Here is a 14,221-nt window from a genome sequence, read left to right as displayed (position 1 = left end):
TATTTGGGCTTACAGAAGAACACATGGATCTCTTGTACTGCCGCCTGGTGGCCACAGCTGCAATCGTGACTCAGCTGACCATCGTATTCGGAAGGCTCCGTTCGCGTACTTGCCAACCATATGATGAAATAGGAAATATTGATTGGTTTTGTGGAAAAAAGTCAGTTACAAGAGCAACCGAACTGTGAAAATAGAACACGAAATTAATCATTTATTTGAATTTAGAAAGGTAATGAATGGAAAGTTGAAAGGTGCAGAAACTGTGACCCCAAACGGATAAGGACCACTCTTTCAAAATGGAGAATTTTCGAAATAGTAAGATGATAGACGTTTGGCTATGCTGAAAGGATCGCTGGATTTTATGACAAATTTTTAGTTCAGCTTTATATATCGTATAACGTAACGATTTAAAATCCCTCCCCGCTGCACTCTATATTGATGCTCGTTGAAATGAGGAAAGAATACGATGAAACAACAAACCGAAAGTGAAGGCCAGAAATGAATAATTTGTTAACTAAATATTTTGCCGAACGATGTGTGGTCCTCGGTAGTAAAGTGGTTAGTATCCCCGCCTGTCACGCGGGAGACCGGGGTTCGATTCCCTGCCGGGGAGAAAAGAAGTTTTGTTGATTTATGAAACGAACCTATGTTCAGCAAATACTTGCTGACTAAAATCCACCATATGACTGAGAGCTGCTAGATTTGCAGCAGTGACTGATAACTTCCCCACAGTTGGAATCTAATTTCGCACACCCCCACTCGTATTTCTGGAACGTAATGAAATTTACGCACTACGGTGTTTCAGATTTTGTTGAAAACAAACCAGAAAATCAAGTTGCGTGCATCAAAATAATATAGCAATATCTCTTACAATTATCAGCAAAATTCACAAAGGAACAAACAAATCAGCTACAAGTTGAACACAATATTAAGGATGCTAATCACAATGTTAACTTTGTATACGGAATATTATGATCTATATTTACCTGAGTTAATAATTGAACTGGACTCTCATGAAATGCAAGAAGTAGCCTACACCTTGGACGACGGAAAAAAGAAAAAGAGCAATCCCATGTGGTCTAGTGGCTAGGATACCTGGCTTTCACCCAGGAGGCCCGGGTTCGATTCCCGGCATTGGAACCTTTTTATACTACACTTATTTCGTTCCCTACAAGAAAATATCGGACAACTTAATCTGCTTTCTACGACATGCCACACCAGCAGTAACTTGACGCAAAATAAACTGTAAAACACTTTGTATATAATTCACGTTGGTATTGAATTTTGAAACACCAACCTTTGCAAACAAAGGACCTACACTTAATATAAACAGTTAACCACAACCGATCCTTGACTATCATACAAGCTCAATATTTACTATGTAGGCCGTTTACTCAGAAGAAATGATTGCAAGAATTTTGCTTCGTTTAAGACACCCAAACTCTTGAAACATCACGCATTGACAAATACATGACATTAATTTTATCACATCACTTTCAAACAATTACATTTTCTAAATACTCATTGTTTCTCCCGCATAACCAATACGCCATCTTCATTTGAGCAATATGAAAGCTCAGAGATTCTATTTCATGGACATAATTGTTGCAATTCTATTCATGTTTTGAAGGACAAAACCAGTTAGATTGTTAAACATATATATTTCAATCAGGAGACAACATTATATTATTAGCGAGCTTTCTCCTTACTAGGCCTATGTGCCGTTAGCGTGGGAAAATGGGTTTGGTTCTCACTGGCTTGACCTGGAGGTTCATGTCACATATTGCTTTGCTAGTGAAACGATCGCTAAATTCAAACAACTTAAAATCTACCATACTATTCGAGAATGATTTTTTCTTAATAACTAAGACTTACTTTCTATATGATATTCACTTACCGTTAAGTGTTGTTGATTACGACACTTACATACATCCCTCAACTTATCGCTTTAAATATTTCTCTCAAAACTTGTTTCCAATTCTTCGTGATTAACTGATAAAATTTCGCTTACAAAACACTACGAACTTTTAATTTCCAGATCATAAAATGCGGTGATGAAAGGAAAGCTGCGAAACGGCATTGCCTTTTTCTCACCCTTCATGGAAAAAATATTTCCTCTTTGTCTCTATTTCTAATCTTTTTAGCGCTACACAACTTTATGACTTTAGTGCTCAAAACATTAATTACTATTAAAGTTGACTAATATTCTGTCACAACAATATTGTTGATTCACTTTCTTCAACTACTATTACGGTGTCTTTTCTTGCTTACTTTGTTCTTGTTCTGAAACCCTGAAAACGCAGCCCATTTGTCTAATTTGAGCTTAGCCTCGACTTATAAGAGTAAAGGAAAGGTAAACGTTGTATTATTGCGAATAGGAAGGAGAAACGTTTCTCAACAGTGAAAGGTAATTACGGTTGTATTTCGTTAAATAGAATCGCAAGGATTAGCAAACTAAAACGAACATTATAATGAGAGAAATGTTTATATGAAATAATATTCTAAGCAAAGTCTATTTACAGTATACGAGAAACCACAAACAACTGAGGGATCTTATCATAAGATGAAGAATAAAAGTGGGTTTGTTATACTGGCCAGTTCTGTCTTGACGGGTTTGTTACTGTACTTTACATACGGCGATTCCGTTCGACTTCCTCACTAATGATAAATTTCGCTCGTCTTCACTAATTCAATCTTCCACAACACTATTCCCTCATATGTCTTTACTCACTGAAGAACACCACACAAATAAGAATCAGTTCTATTTGGGCTTACAGAAGAACACATGGATCTCTTGTACTGCCGCCTGGTGGCCACAGCTGCAATCGTGACTCAGCTGACCATCGTATTCGGAAGGCTCCGTTCGCGTACTTGCCAACCATATGATGAAATAGGAAATATTGATTGGTTTTGTGGAAAAAAGTCAGTTACAAGAGCAACCGAACTGTGAAAATAGAACACGAAATTAATCAATTATTTGAATTTAGAAAGGTAATGAATGGAAAGTTGAAAGGTGCAGAAACTGTGACCCCAAACGGATAAGGACCACTCTTTCAAAATGGAGAATCTTCGAAATAGTAAGATGATAGACGATTGGCTATGCTGAAAGGATCGCTGGATTTTATGACAAATTTTTAGTTCAGCTTTATATATCGTACAACGTAACGATTTAAAATATCTCCCCGCTGCACTCTATATTGATGCTCGTTGAAATGAGGAAAGAATACGATGAAACAACAAACCGAAAGTGAAGGCCAGAAATGAATAATTTGTTAACTAAATATTTTGCCGAACGATGTGTGGTCCTCGGTAGTGTAGTGGTTAGTATCCCCGCCTGTCACGCGGGAGACCGGGGTTCGATTCCCCGCCGGGGAGAAAAGAAATTTTGTTGATTTATGAAACGAACCTATGTTCAGCAAATACTTGCTGACTAAAATATACCATATGACTGAGAGCTACTAGATTTGCAGCAGTGACTGATAACTTCCCCACAGTTGGAATCTAATTTCGCACACCTCCACTCGTATTTCTGGAACGTAATGAAATTTACGCACTACGGTGTTTCAGATTTTGTTGAAAACAAACCAGAAAATCAAGTTGCGTGCATCAAAATAATATAGCAATATCTCTTACAATTATCAGCAAAATTCACAAAGGAACAAACAAATCAGCTACAAGTTGAACACAATATTAAGGATGCTAATCACAATGTTAACTTTGTATATGGAATATTATGATCTATATTTACCTGGGTTAATAATTGAACTGGACTCTCATGAAATGCAAGAAGTAGCCTACACCTTGGACGACGGAAAAAAGAAAAAGAGCAATCCCATGTGGTCTAGTGGCTAGGATACCTGGCTTTCACCCAGGAGGCCCGGGTTCGATTCCCGGCATGGGAACCTTTTTATACTACACTTATTTCGTTCCCTACAAGAAAATATCGGACAACTTAATCTGCTTTCTACGACATGCCACACCAGCAGTAACTTGACCCAAAATAAACTGTAAAACACTTTGTATATAATTCACGTTGGTATTGAATTTTGAAACACCAACCTTTGCAAACAAAGGACCTACACTTAATATAAACAGTTAACCACAACCGATCCTTGACTATCATACAAGCTCAATATTTACTATGTAGGCCATTTACTCAGAAGAAATGATTGCAAGAATTTTGCTTCGTTTAAGACACCCAAACTCTTGAAACATCACGCATTGACAAATACATGACATTAATTTTATCACATCACTTTGAAACAATTACATTTTCTAAATACTCATTGTTTCTCCCGCATAACCAATACGCCATCTTCATTTGAGCAATATGAAAGCTCAGAGATTCTATTTCATGGACATAATTGTTGCAATTCTATTCATGTTTTGAAGGACAAAACCAGTTAGATTGTTAAACATATATATTTCAATCAGGAGACAACATTATATTATTAGCGAGCTTTCTCCTCACTAGGCCTATGTGCCGTTAGCGTGGGAAAATGGGTTTGGTTCTCACTGGCTTGACCTGGAGGTTCATGTCACATATTGCTTTGCTAGTGAAACGATCGCTAAATTCAAACAACTTAAAATGTACCATACTATTCGAGAATGATTTTTTCTTAATAACTAAGACTTACTTTCTATATGATATTCACTTACCGTTAAGTGTTGTTGATTACGACACTTACATACATCCCTCAACTTATCGGTTTAAATATTTCTCTCAAAACTTGTTTCCAATTCTTCGTGATTAACTGATAAAATTTCGCTTACAAAACACTACGAACTTTTAATTTCCAGATGATAAAATGCGGTGATGAAAGGAAAGCTGCGAAACGGCATTGCCTTTTTCTCACCCTTCATGGAAAAAATATTTCCTCTTTGTCTCTATTTCTAATCTTTTTAGCGCTACACAACTTTATGACTTTAGTGCTCAAAACATTAATTACTATTAAAGTTGACTAATATTCTGTCACAACAATATTGTTGATTCACTTTCTTCAACTACTATTACGGTGTCTTTTCTTGCTTACTTTGTTCTTGTTCTGAAACCCTGAAAACGCAGCCCATTTGTCTAATTTGAGCTTAGCCTCGACTTATAAGAGTAAAGGAAAGGTAAACGTTGTATTATTGCGAATAGGAAGGAGAAACGTTTCTCAACAGTGAAAGGTAATTACGGTTGTATTTCGTTAAATACAATCGCAAGGATTAGCAAACTAAAACGAACATTATAATGAGAGAAATGTTTATATGAAATAATATTCTAAGCAAAGTCTATTTACAGTATACGAGAAACCACAAACAACTGAGGGATCTTATCATAAGATGAAGAATAAAAGTGGGTTTGTTATACTGGCCAGTTCTGTCTTGACGGGTTTGTTACTGTACTTTACATACGGCGATTCCGTTCGACTTCCTCACTAATGATAAATTTCGCTCGTCTTCACTAATTCAATCTCCTACAACACTATTCCCTCATATGTCTTTAGTCACTGAAGAACACCACACAAATAAGAATCAGTTCTATTTGGGCTTACAGAAGAACACATGGATCTCTTGTACTGCCGCCTGGTGGCCACAGCTGCAATCGTGACTCAGCTGACCATCGTATTCGGAAGGCTCCGTTCGCGTACTTGCCAACCATATGATGAAATAGGAAATATTGATTGGTTTTGTGGAAAAAAGTCAGTTACAAGAGCAACCGAACTGTGAAAATAGAACACGAAATTAATCATTTATTTGAATTTAGAAAGGTAATGAATGGAAAGTTGAAAGGTGCAGAAACTGTGACCCCAAACGGATAAGGACCACTCTTTCAAAATGGAGAATCTTCGAAATAGTAAGATGATAGACGATTGGCTATGCTGAAAGGATCGCTAGATTTTTTGACAAATTTTTAGTTCAGCTTTATATATCGTACAACGTAACGATTTAAAATCCCTCCACGCTGCACTCTATATTGATGCTCGTTGAAATGAGGAAAGAATACGATGAAACAACAAACCGAAAGTGAAGGCCAGAAATGAATAATTTGTTAACTAAATATTTTGCCGAACGATGTGTGGTCCTCGGTAGTGTAGTGGTTAGTATCCCCGCCTGTCACGCGGGAGACCGGGGTTCGATTCCCCGCCGGGGAGAAAAGAAATTTTGTTGATTTATGAAACGAACCTATGTTCAGCAAATACTTGCTGACTAAAATATACCATATGACTGAGAGCTACTAGATTTGCAGCAGTGACTGATAACTTCCCCACAGTTGGAATCTAATTTCGCACACCTCCACTCGTATTTCTGGAACGTAATGAAATTTACGCACTACGGTGTTTCAGATTTTGTTGAAAACAAACCAGAAAATCAAGTTGCGTGCATCAAAATAATATAGCAATATCTCTTACAATTATCAGCAAAATTCACAAAGGAACAAACAAATCAGCTACAAGTTGAACACAATATTAAGGATGCTAATCACAATGTTAACTTTGTATATGGAATATTATGATCTATATTTACCTGGGTTAATAATTGAACTGGACTCTCATGAAATGCAAGAAGTAGCCTACACCTTGGACGACGGAAAAAACAAAAAGAGCAATCCCATGTGGTCTAGTGGCTAGGATACCTGGCTTTCACCCAGGAGGCCCGGGTTCGATTCCCGGCATGGGAACCTTTTTATACTACACTTATTTCGTTCCCTACAAGAAAATATCGGACAACTTAATCTGCTTTCTACGACATGCCACACCAGCAGTAACTTGACCCAAAATAAACTGTAAAACACTTTGTATATAATTCACGTTGGTATTGAATTTTGAAACACCAACCTTTGCAAACAAAGGACCTACACTTAATATAAACAGTTAACCACAACCGATCCTTGACTATCATACAAGCTCAATATTTACTATGTAGGCCATTTACTCAGAAGAAATGATTGCAAGAATTTTGCTTCGTTTAAGACACCCAAACTCTTGAAACATCACGCATTGACAAATACATGACATTAATTTTATCACATCACTTTGAAACAATTACATTTTCTAAATACTCATTGTTTCTCCCGCATAACCAATACGCCATCTTCATTTGAGCAATATGAAAGCTCAGAGATTCTATTTCATGGACATAATTGTTGCAATTCTATTCATGTTTTGAAGGACAAAACCAGTTAGATTGTTAAACATATATATTTCAATCAGGAGACAACATTATATTATTAGCGAGCTTTCTCCTTACTAGGCCTATGTGCCGTTAGCGTGGGAAAATGGGTTTGGTTCTCACTGGCTTGACCTGGAGGTTCATGTCACATATTGCTTTGCTAGTGAAACGATCGCTAAATTCAAACAACTTAAAATGTACCATACTATTCGAGAATGATTTTTTCTTAATAACTAAGACTTACTTTCTATATGATATTCACTTACCGTTAAGTGTTGTTGATTACGACACTTACATACATCCCTCAACTTATCGGTTTAAATATTTCTCTCAAAACTTGTTTCCAATTCTTCGTGATTAACTGATAAACTTTCGCTTACAAAACACTACGAACTTTTAATTTCCAGATCATAAAATGCGGTGATGAAAGGAAAGCTGCGAAACGGCATTGCCTTTTTCTCACCCTTCATGGAAAAAATATTTCCTCTTTGTCTCTATTTCTAATCTTTTTAGCGCTACACAACTTTATGACTTTAGTGCTCAAAACATTAATTACTATTAAAGTTGACTAATATTCTGTCACAACAATATTGTTGATTCACTTTCTTCAACTACTATTACGGTGTCTTTTTTTGCTTACTTTGTTCTTGTTCTGAAACCCTGAAAACGCAGCCCATTTGTCTAATTTGAGCTTAGCCTCGACTTATAAGAGTAAAGGGAAGGTAAACGTTGTATTATTGCGAATAAGAAGGAGAAACGTTTCTCAACAGTGAAAGGTAATTACGGTTTTATTTCGTTAAATACAATCGCAAGGATTAGCAAACTAAAACGAACATTATAATGAGAGAAATGTTTATATGAAATAATATTCTAAGCAAAGTCTATTTACAGTATACGAGAAACCACAAACAACTGAGGGATCTTATCATAAGATGAAGAATAAAAGTGGGTTTGTTATACTGGCCAGTTCTGTCTTGACGGGTTTGTTACTGTACTTTACATACGGCGATTCCGTTCGACTTCCTCACTAATGATAAATTTCGCTCGTCTTCACTAATTCAATCTTCCACAACACTATTCCCTCATATGTCTTTACTCACTGAAGAACACCACACAAATAAGAATCAGTTCTATTTGGGCTTACAGAAGAACACATGGATCTCTTGTACTGCCGCCTGGTGGCCACAGCTGCAATCGTGACTCAGCTGACCATCGTATTCGGAAGGCTCCGTTCGCGTACTTGCCAACCATATGATGAAATAGGAAATATTGATTGGTTTTGTGGAAAAAAGTCAGTTACAAGAGCAACCGAACTGTGAAAATAGAACACGAAATTAATCATTTATTTGAATTTAGAAAGGTAATGAATGGAAAGTTGAAAGGTGCAGAAACTGTGACCCCAAACGGATAAGGACCACTCTTTCAAAATGGAGAATCTTCGAAATAGTAAGATGATAGACGATTGGCTATGCTGAAAGGATCGCTAGATTTTTTGACAAATTTTTAGTTCAGCTTTATATATCGTACAACGTAACGATTTAAAATCCCTCCACGCTGCACTCTATATTGATGCTCGTTGAAATGAGGAAAGAATACGATGAAACAACAAACCGAAAGTGAAGGCCAGAAATGAATAATTTGTTAACTAAATATTTTGCCGAACGATGTGTGGTCCTCGGTAGTGTAGTGGTTAGTATCCCCGCCTGTCACGCGGGAGACCGGGGTTCGATTCCCCGCCGGGGAGAAAAGAAATTTTGTTGATTTATGAAACGAACCTATGTTCAGCAAATACTTGCTGACTAAAATATACCATATGACTGAGAGCTACTAGATTTGCAGCAGTGACTGATAACTTCCCCACAGTTGGAATCTAATTTCGCACACCTCCACTCGTATTTCTGGAACGTAATGAAATTTACGCACTACGGTGTTTCAGATTTTGTTGAAAACAAACCAGAAAATCAAGTTGCGTGCATCAAAATAATATAGCAATATCTCTTACAATTATCAGCAAAATTCACAAAGGAACAAACAAATCAGCTACAAGTTGAACACAATATTAAGGATGCTAATCACAATGTTAACTTTGTATATGGAATATTATGATCTATATTTACCTGGGTTAATAATTGAACTGGACTCTCATGAAATGCAAGAAGTAGCCTACACCTTGGACGACGGAAAAAACAAAAAGAGCAATCCCATGTGGTCTAGTGGCTAGGATACCTGGCTTTCACCCAGGAGGCCCGGGTTCGATTCCCGGCATGGGAACCTTTTTATACTACACTTATTTCGTTCCCTACAAGAAAATATCGGACAACTTAATCTGCTTTCTACGACATGCCACACCAGCAGTAACTTGACCCAAAATAAACTGTAAAACACTTTGTATATAATTCACGTTGGTATTGAATTTTGAAACACCAACCTTTGCAAACAAAGGACCTACACTTAATATAAACAGTTAACCACAACCGATCCTTGACTATCATACAAGCTCAATATTTACTATGTAGGCCATTTACTCAGAAGAAATGATTGCAAGAATTTTGCTTCGTTTAAGACACCCAAACTCTTGAAACATCACGCATTGACAAATACATGACATTAATTTTATCACATCACTTTGAAACAATTATATTTTCTAAATACTCATTGTTTCTCCCGCATAACCAATACGCCATCTTCATTTGAGCAATATGAAAGCTCAGAGATTCTATTTCATGGACATAATTGTTGCAATTCTATTCATGTTTTGAAGGACAAAACCAGTTAGATTGTTAAACATATATATTTCAATCAGGAGACAACATTATATTATTAGCGAGCTTTCTCCTTACTAGGCCTATGTGCCGTTAGCGTGGGAAAATGGGTTTGGTTCTCACTGGCTTGACCTGGAGGTTCATGTCACATATTGCTTTGCTAGTGAAACGATCGCTAAATTCAAACAACTTAAAATGTACCATACTATTCGAGAATGATTTTTTCTTAATAACTAAGACTTACTTTCTATATGATATTCACTTACCGTTAAGTGTTGTTGATTACGACACTTACATACATCCCTCAACTTATCGGTTTAAATATTTCTCTCAAAACTTGTTTCCAATTCTTCGTGATTAACTGATAAACTTTCGCTTACAAAACACTACGAACTTTTAATTTCCAGATCATAAAATGCGGTGATGAAAGGAAAGCTGCGAAACGGCATTGCCTTTTTCTCACCCTTCATGGAAAAAATATTTCCTCTTTGTCTCTATTTCTAATCTTTTTAGCGCTACACAACTTTATGACTTTAGTGCTCAAAACATTAATTACTATTAAAGTTGACTAATATTCTGTCACAACAATATTGTTGATTCACTTTCTTCAACTACTATTACGGTGTCTTTTTTTGCTTACTTTGTTCTTGTTCTGAAACCCTGAAAACGCAGCCCATTTGTCTAATTTGAGCTTAGCCTCGACTTATAAGAGTAAAGGGAAGGTAAACGTTGTATTATTGCGAATAAGAAGGAGAAACGTTTCTCAACAGTGAAAGGTAATTACGGTTTTATTTCGTTAAATACAATCGCAAGGATTAGCAAACTAAAACGAACATTATAATGAGAGAAATGTTTATATGAAATAATATTCTAAGCAAAGTCTATTTACAGTATACGAGAAACCACAAACAACTGAGGGATCTTATCATAAGATGAAGAATAAAAGTGGGTTTGTTATACTGGCCAGTTCTGTCTTGACGGGTTTGTTACTGTACTTTACATACGGCGATTCCGTTCGACTTCCTCACTAATGATAAATTTCGCTCGTCTTCACTAATTCAATCTTCCACAACACTATTCCCTCATATGTCTTTACTCACTGAAGAACACCACACAAATAAGAATCAGTTCTATTTGGGCTTACAGAAGAACACATGGATCTCTTGTACTGCCGCCTGGTGGCCACAGCTGCAATCGTGACTCAGCTGACCATCGTATTCGGAAGGCTCCGTTCGCGTACTTGCCAACCATATGATGAAATAGGAAATATTGATTGGTTTTGTGGGAAAAAGTCAGTTACAAGAGCAACCGAACTGTGAAAATAGAACACGAAATTAATCAATTATTTGAATTTAGAAAGGTAATGAATGGAAAGTTGAAAGGTGCAGAAACTGTGACCCCAAACGGATAAGGACCACTCTTTCAAAATGGAGAATCTTCGAAATAGTAAGATGATAGACGATTGGCTATGCTGAAAGGATCGCTGGATTTTATGACAAATTTTTAGTTCAGCTTTATATATCGTACAACGTAACGATTTAAAATATCTCCCCGCTGCACTCTATATTGATGCTCGTTGAAATGAGGAAAGAATACGATGAAACAACAAACCGAAAGTGAAGGCCAGAAATGAATAATTTGTTAACTAAGTATTTTGCCGAACGATGTGTGGTCCTCGGTAGTGTAGTGGTTAGTATCCCCGCCTGTCACGCGGGAGACCGGGGTTCGATTCCCCGCCGGGGAGAAAAGAAATTTTGTTGATTTATGAAACGAACCTATGTTCAGCAAATACTTGCTGACTAAAATATACCATATGACTGAGAGCTACTAGATTTGCAGCAGTGACTGATAACTTCCCCACAGTTGGAATCTAATTTCGCACACCTCCACTCGTATTTCTGGAACGTAATGAAATTTACGCACTACGGTGTTTCAGATTTTGTTGAAAACAAACCAGAAAATCAAGTTGCGTGCATCAAAATAATATAGCAATATCTCTTACAATTATCAGCAAAATTCACAAAGGAACAAACAAATCAGCTACAAGTTGAACACAATATTAAGGATGCTAATCACAATGTTAACTTTGTATATGGAATATTATGATCTATATTTACCTGGGTTAATAATTGAACTGGACTCTCATGAAATGCAAGAAGTAGCCTACACCTTGGACGACGGAAAAAACAAAAAGAGCAATCCCATGTGGTCTAGTGGCTAGGATACCTGGCTTTCACCCAGGAGGCCCGGGTTCGATTCCCGGCATGGGAACCTTTTTATACTACACTTATTTCGTTCCCTACAAGAAAATATCGGACAACTTAATCTGCTTTCTACGACATGCCACACCAGCAGTAACTTGACCCAAAGTAAACTGTAAAACACTTTGTATATAATTCACGTTGGTATTGAATTTTGAAACACCAACCTTTGCAAACAAAGGACCTACACTTAATATAAACAGTTAACCACAACCGATCCTTGACTATCATACAAGCTCAATATTTACTATGTAGGCCATTTACTCAGAAGAAATGATTGCAAGAATTTTGCTTCGTTTAAGACACCCAAACTCTTGAAACATCACGCATTGACAAATACATGACATTAATTTTATCACATCACTTTGAAACAATTACATTTTCTAAATACTCATTGTTTCTCCCGCATAACCAATACGCCATCTTCATTTGAGCAATATGAAAGCTCAGAGATTCTATTTCATGGACATAATTGTTGCAATTCTATTCATGTTTTGAAGGACAAAACCAGTTAGATTGTTAAACATATATATTTCAATCAGGAGACAACATTATATTATTAGCGAGCTTTCTCCTCACTAGGCCTATGTGCCGTTAGCGTGGGAAAATGGGTTTGGTTCTCACTGGCTTGACCTGGAGGTTCATGTCACATATTGCTTTGCTAGTGAAACGATCGCTAAATTCAAACAACTTAAAATGTACCATACTATTCGAGAATGATTTTTTCTTAATAACTAAGACTTACTTTCTATATGATATTCACTTACCGTTAAGTGTTGTTGATTACGACACTTACATACATCCCTCAACTTATCGGTTTAAATATTTCTCTCAAAACTTGTTTCCAATTCTTCGTGATTAACTGATAAAATTTCGCTTACAAAACACTACGAACTTTTAATTTCCAGATGATAAAATGCGGTGATGAAAGGAAAGCTGCGAAACGGCATTGCCTTTTTCTCACCCTTCATGGAAAAAATATTTCCTCTTTGTCTCTATTTCTAATCTTTTTAGCGCTACACAACTTTATGACTTTAGTGCTCAAAACATTAATTACTATTAAAGTTGACTAATATTCTGTCACAACAATATTGTTGATTCACTTTCTTCAACTACTATTACGGTGTCTTTTCTTGCTTACTTTGTTCTTGTTCTGAAACCCTGAAAACGCAGCCCATTTGTCTAATTTGAGCTTAGCCTCGACTTATAAGAGTAAAGGAAAGGTAAACGTTGTATTATTGCGAATAGGAAGGAGAAACGTTTCTCAACAGTGAAAGGTAATTACGGTTGTATTTCGTTAAATACAATCGCAAGGATTAGCAAACTAAAACGAACATTATAATGAGAGAAATGTTTATATGAAATAATATTCTAAGCAAAGTCTATTTACAGTATACGAGAAACCACAAACAACTGAGGGATCTTATCATAAGATGAAGAATAAAAGTGGGTTTGTTATACTGGCCAGTTCTGTCTTGACGGGTTTGTTACTGTACTTTACATACGGCGATTCCGTTCGACTTCCTCACTAATGATAAATTTCGCTCGTCTTCACTAATTCAATCTCCTACAACACTATTCCCTCATATGTCTTTAGTCACTGAAGAACACCACACAAATAAGAATCAGTTCTATTTGGGCTTACAGAAGAACACATGGATCTCTTGTACTGCCGCCTGGTGGCCACAGCTGCAATCGTGACTCAGCTGACCATCGTATTCGGAAGGCTCCGTTCGCGTACTTGCCAACCATATGATGAAATAGGAAATATTGATTGGTTTTGTGGAAAAAAGTCAGTTACAAGAGCAACCGAACTGTGAAAATAGAACACGAAATTAATCATTTATTTGAATTTAGAAAGGTAATGAATGGAAAGTTGAAAGGTGCAGAAACTGTGACCCCAAACGGATAAGGACCACTCTTTCAAAATGGAGAATCTTCGAAATAGTAAGATGATAGACGATTGGCTATGCTGAAAGGATCGCTAGATTTTTTGACAAATTTTTAGTTCAGCTTTATATATCGTACAACGTAACGATTTAA

The 14,221-nt window shown here is 36.6% G+C and overlaps 10 non-coding genes across 10 annotated transcripts; all 10 read left to right on the top strand.

The window, feature by feature from the left end:
• The first annotated feature begins 541 nt into the window (after window positions 1-541).
• TRNAD-GUC (transfer RNA aspartic acid (anticodon GUC)) lies at window positions 542-613 on the top strand. The gene has a single exon. It is a non-coding gene; the product is annotated as a tRNA-Asp (tRNA).
• A 455-nt stretch (window positions 614-1,068) lies between these two features.
• Window positions 1,069-1,140, top strand: TRNAE-UUC (transfer RNA glutamic acid (anticodon UUC)). Its single transcript has one exon. It is a non-coding gene; the product is annotated as a tRNA-Glu (tRNA).
• Window positions 1,141-3,303: 2,163 nt separating this feature from the next.
• TRNAD-GUC (transfer RNA aspartic acid (anticodon GUC)) lies at window positions 3,304-3,375 on the top strand. The gene has a single exon. It is a non-coding gene; the product is annotated as a tRNA-Asp (tRNA).
• A 455-nt stretch (window positions 3,376-3,830) lies between these two features.
• Window positions 3,831-3,902, top strand: TRNAE-UUC (transfer RNA glutamic acid (anticodon UUC)). Its single transcript has one exon. It is a non-coding gene; the product is annotated as a tRNA-Glu (tRNA).
• A 2,163-nt stretch (window positions 3,903-6,065) lies between these two features.
• TRNAD-GUC (transfer RNA aspartic acid (anticodon GUC)) lies at window positions 6,066-6,137 on the top strand. Its single transcript has one exon. It is a non-coding gene; the product is annotated as a tRNA-Asp (tRNA).
• Window positions 6,138-6,592: 455 nt separating this feature from the next.
• Window positions 6,593-6,664, top strand: TRNAE-UUC (transfer RNA glutamic acid (anticodon UUC)). Its single transcript has one exon. It is a non-coding gene; the product is annotated as a tRNA-Glu (tRNA).
• A 2,163-nt stretch (window positions 6,665-8,827) lies between these two features.
• TRNAD-GUC (transfer RNA aspartic acid (anticodon GUC)) lies at window positions 8,828-8,899 on the top strand. Its single transcript has one exon. It is a non-coding gene; the product is annotated as a tRNA-Asp (tRNA).
• Window positions 8,900-9,354: 455 nt separating this feature from the next.
• Window positions 9,355-9,426, top strand: TRNAE-UUC (transfer RNA glutamic acid (anticodon UUC)). Its single transcript has one exon. It is a non-coding gene; the product is annotated as a tRNA-Glu (tRNA).
• A 2,163-nt stretch (window positions 9,427-11,589) lies between these two features.
• TRNAD-GUC (transfer RNA aspartic acid (anticodon GUC)) lies at window positions 11,590-11,661 on the top strand. Its single transcript has one exon. It is a non-coding gene; the product is annotated as a tRNA-Asp (tRNA).
• Window positions 11,662-12,116: 455 nt separating this feature from the next.
• On the top strand, window positions 12,117-12,188 carry TRNAE-UUC (transfer RNA glutamic acid (anticodon UUC)). The gene has a single exon. It is a non-coding gene; the product is annotated as a tRNA-Glu (tRNA).
• The last annotated feature ends 2,033 nt before the right edge of the window (window positions 12,189-14,221 follow it).

This window comes from Thermobia domestica, chromosome 10, assembly GCF_964235325.1.
Source record: "Thermobia domestica chromosome 10, izTheDome1.hap1.1, whole genome shotgun sequence".
NCBI lineage: Eukaryota > Metazoa > Arthropoda > Insecta > Zygentoma > Lepismatidae > Thermobia > Thermobia domestica.
Note: the sequence above shows the minus strand (reverse complement) of the source record. Positions and strands in the feature narration are given on the sequence as shown.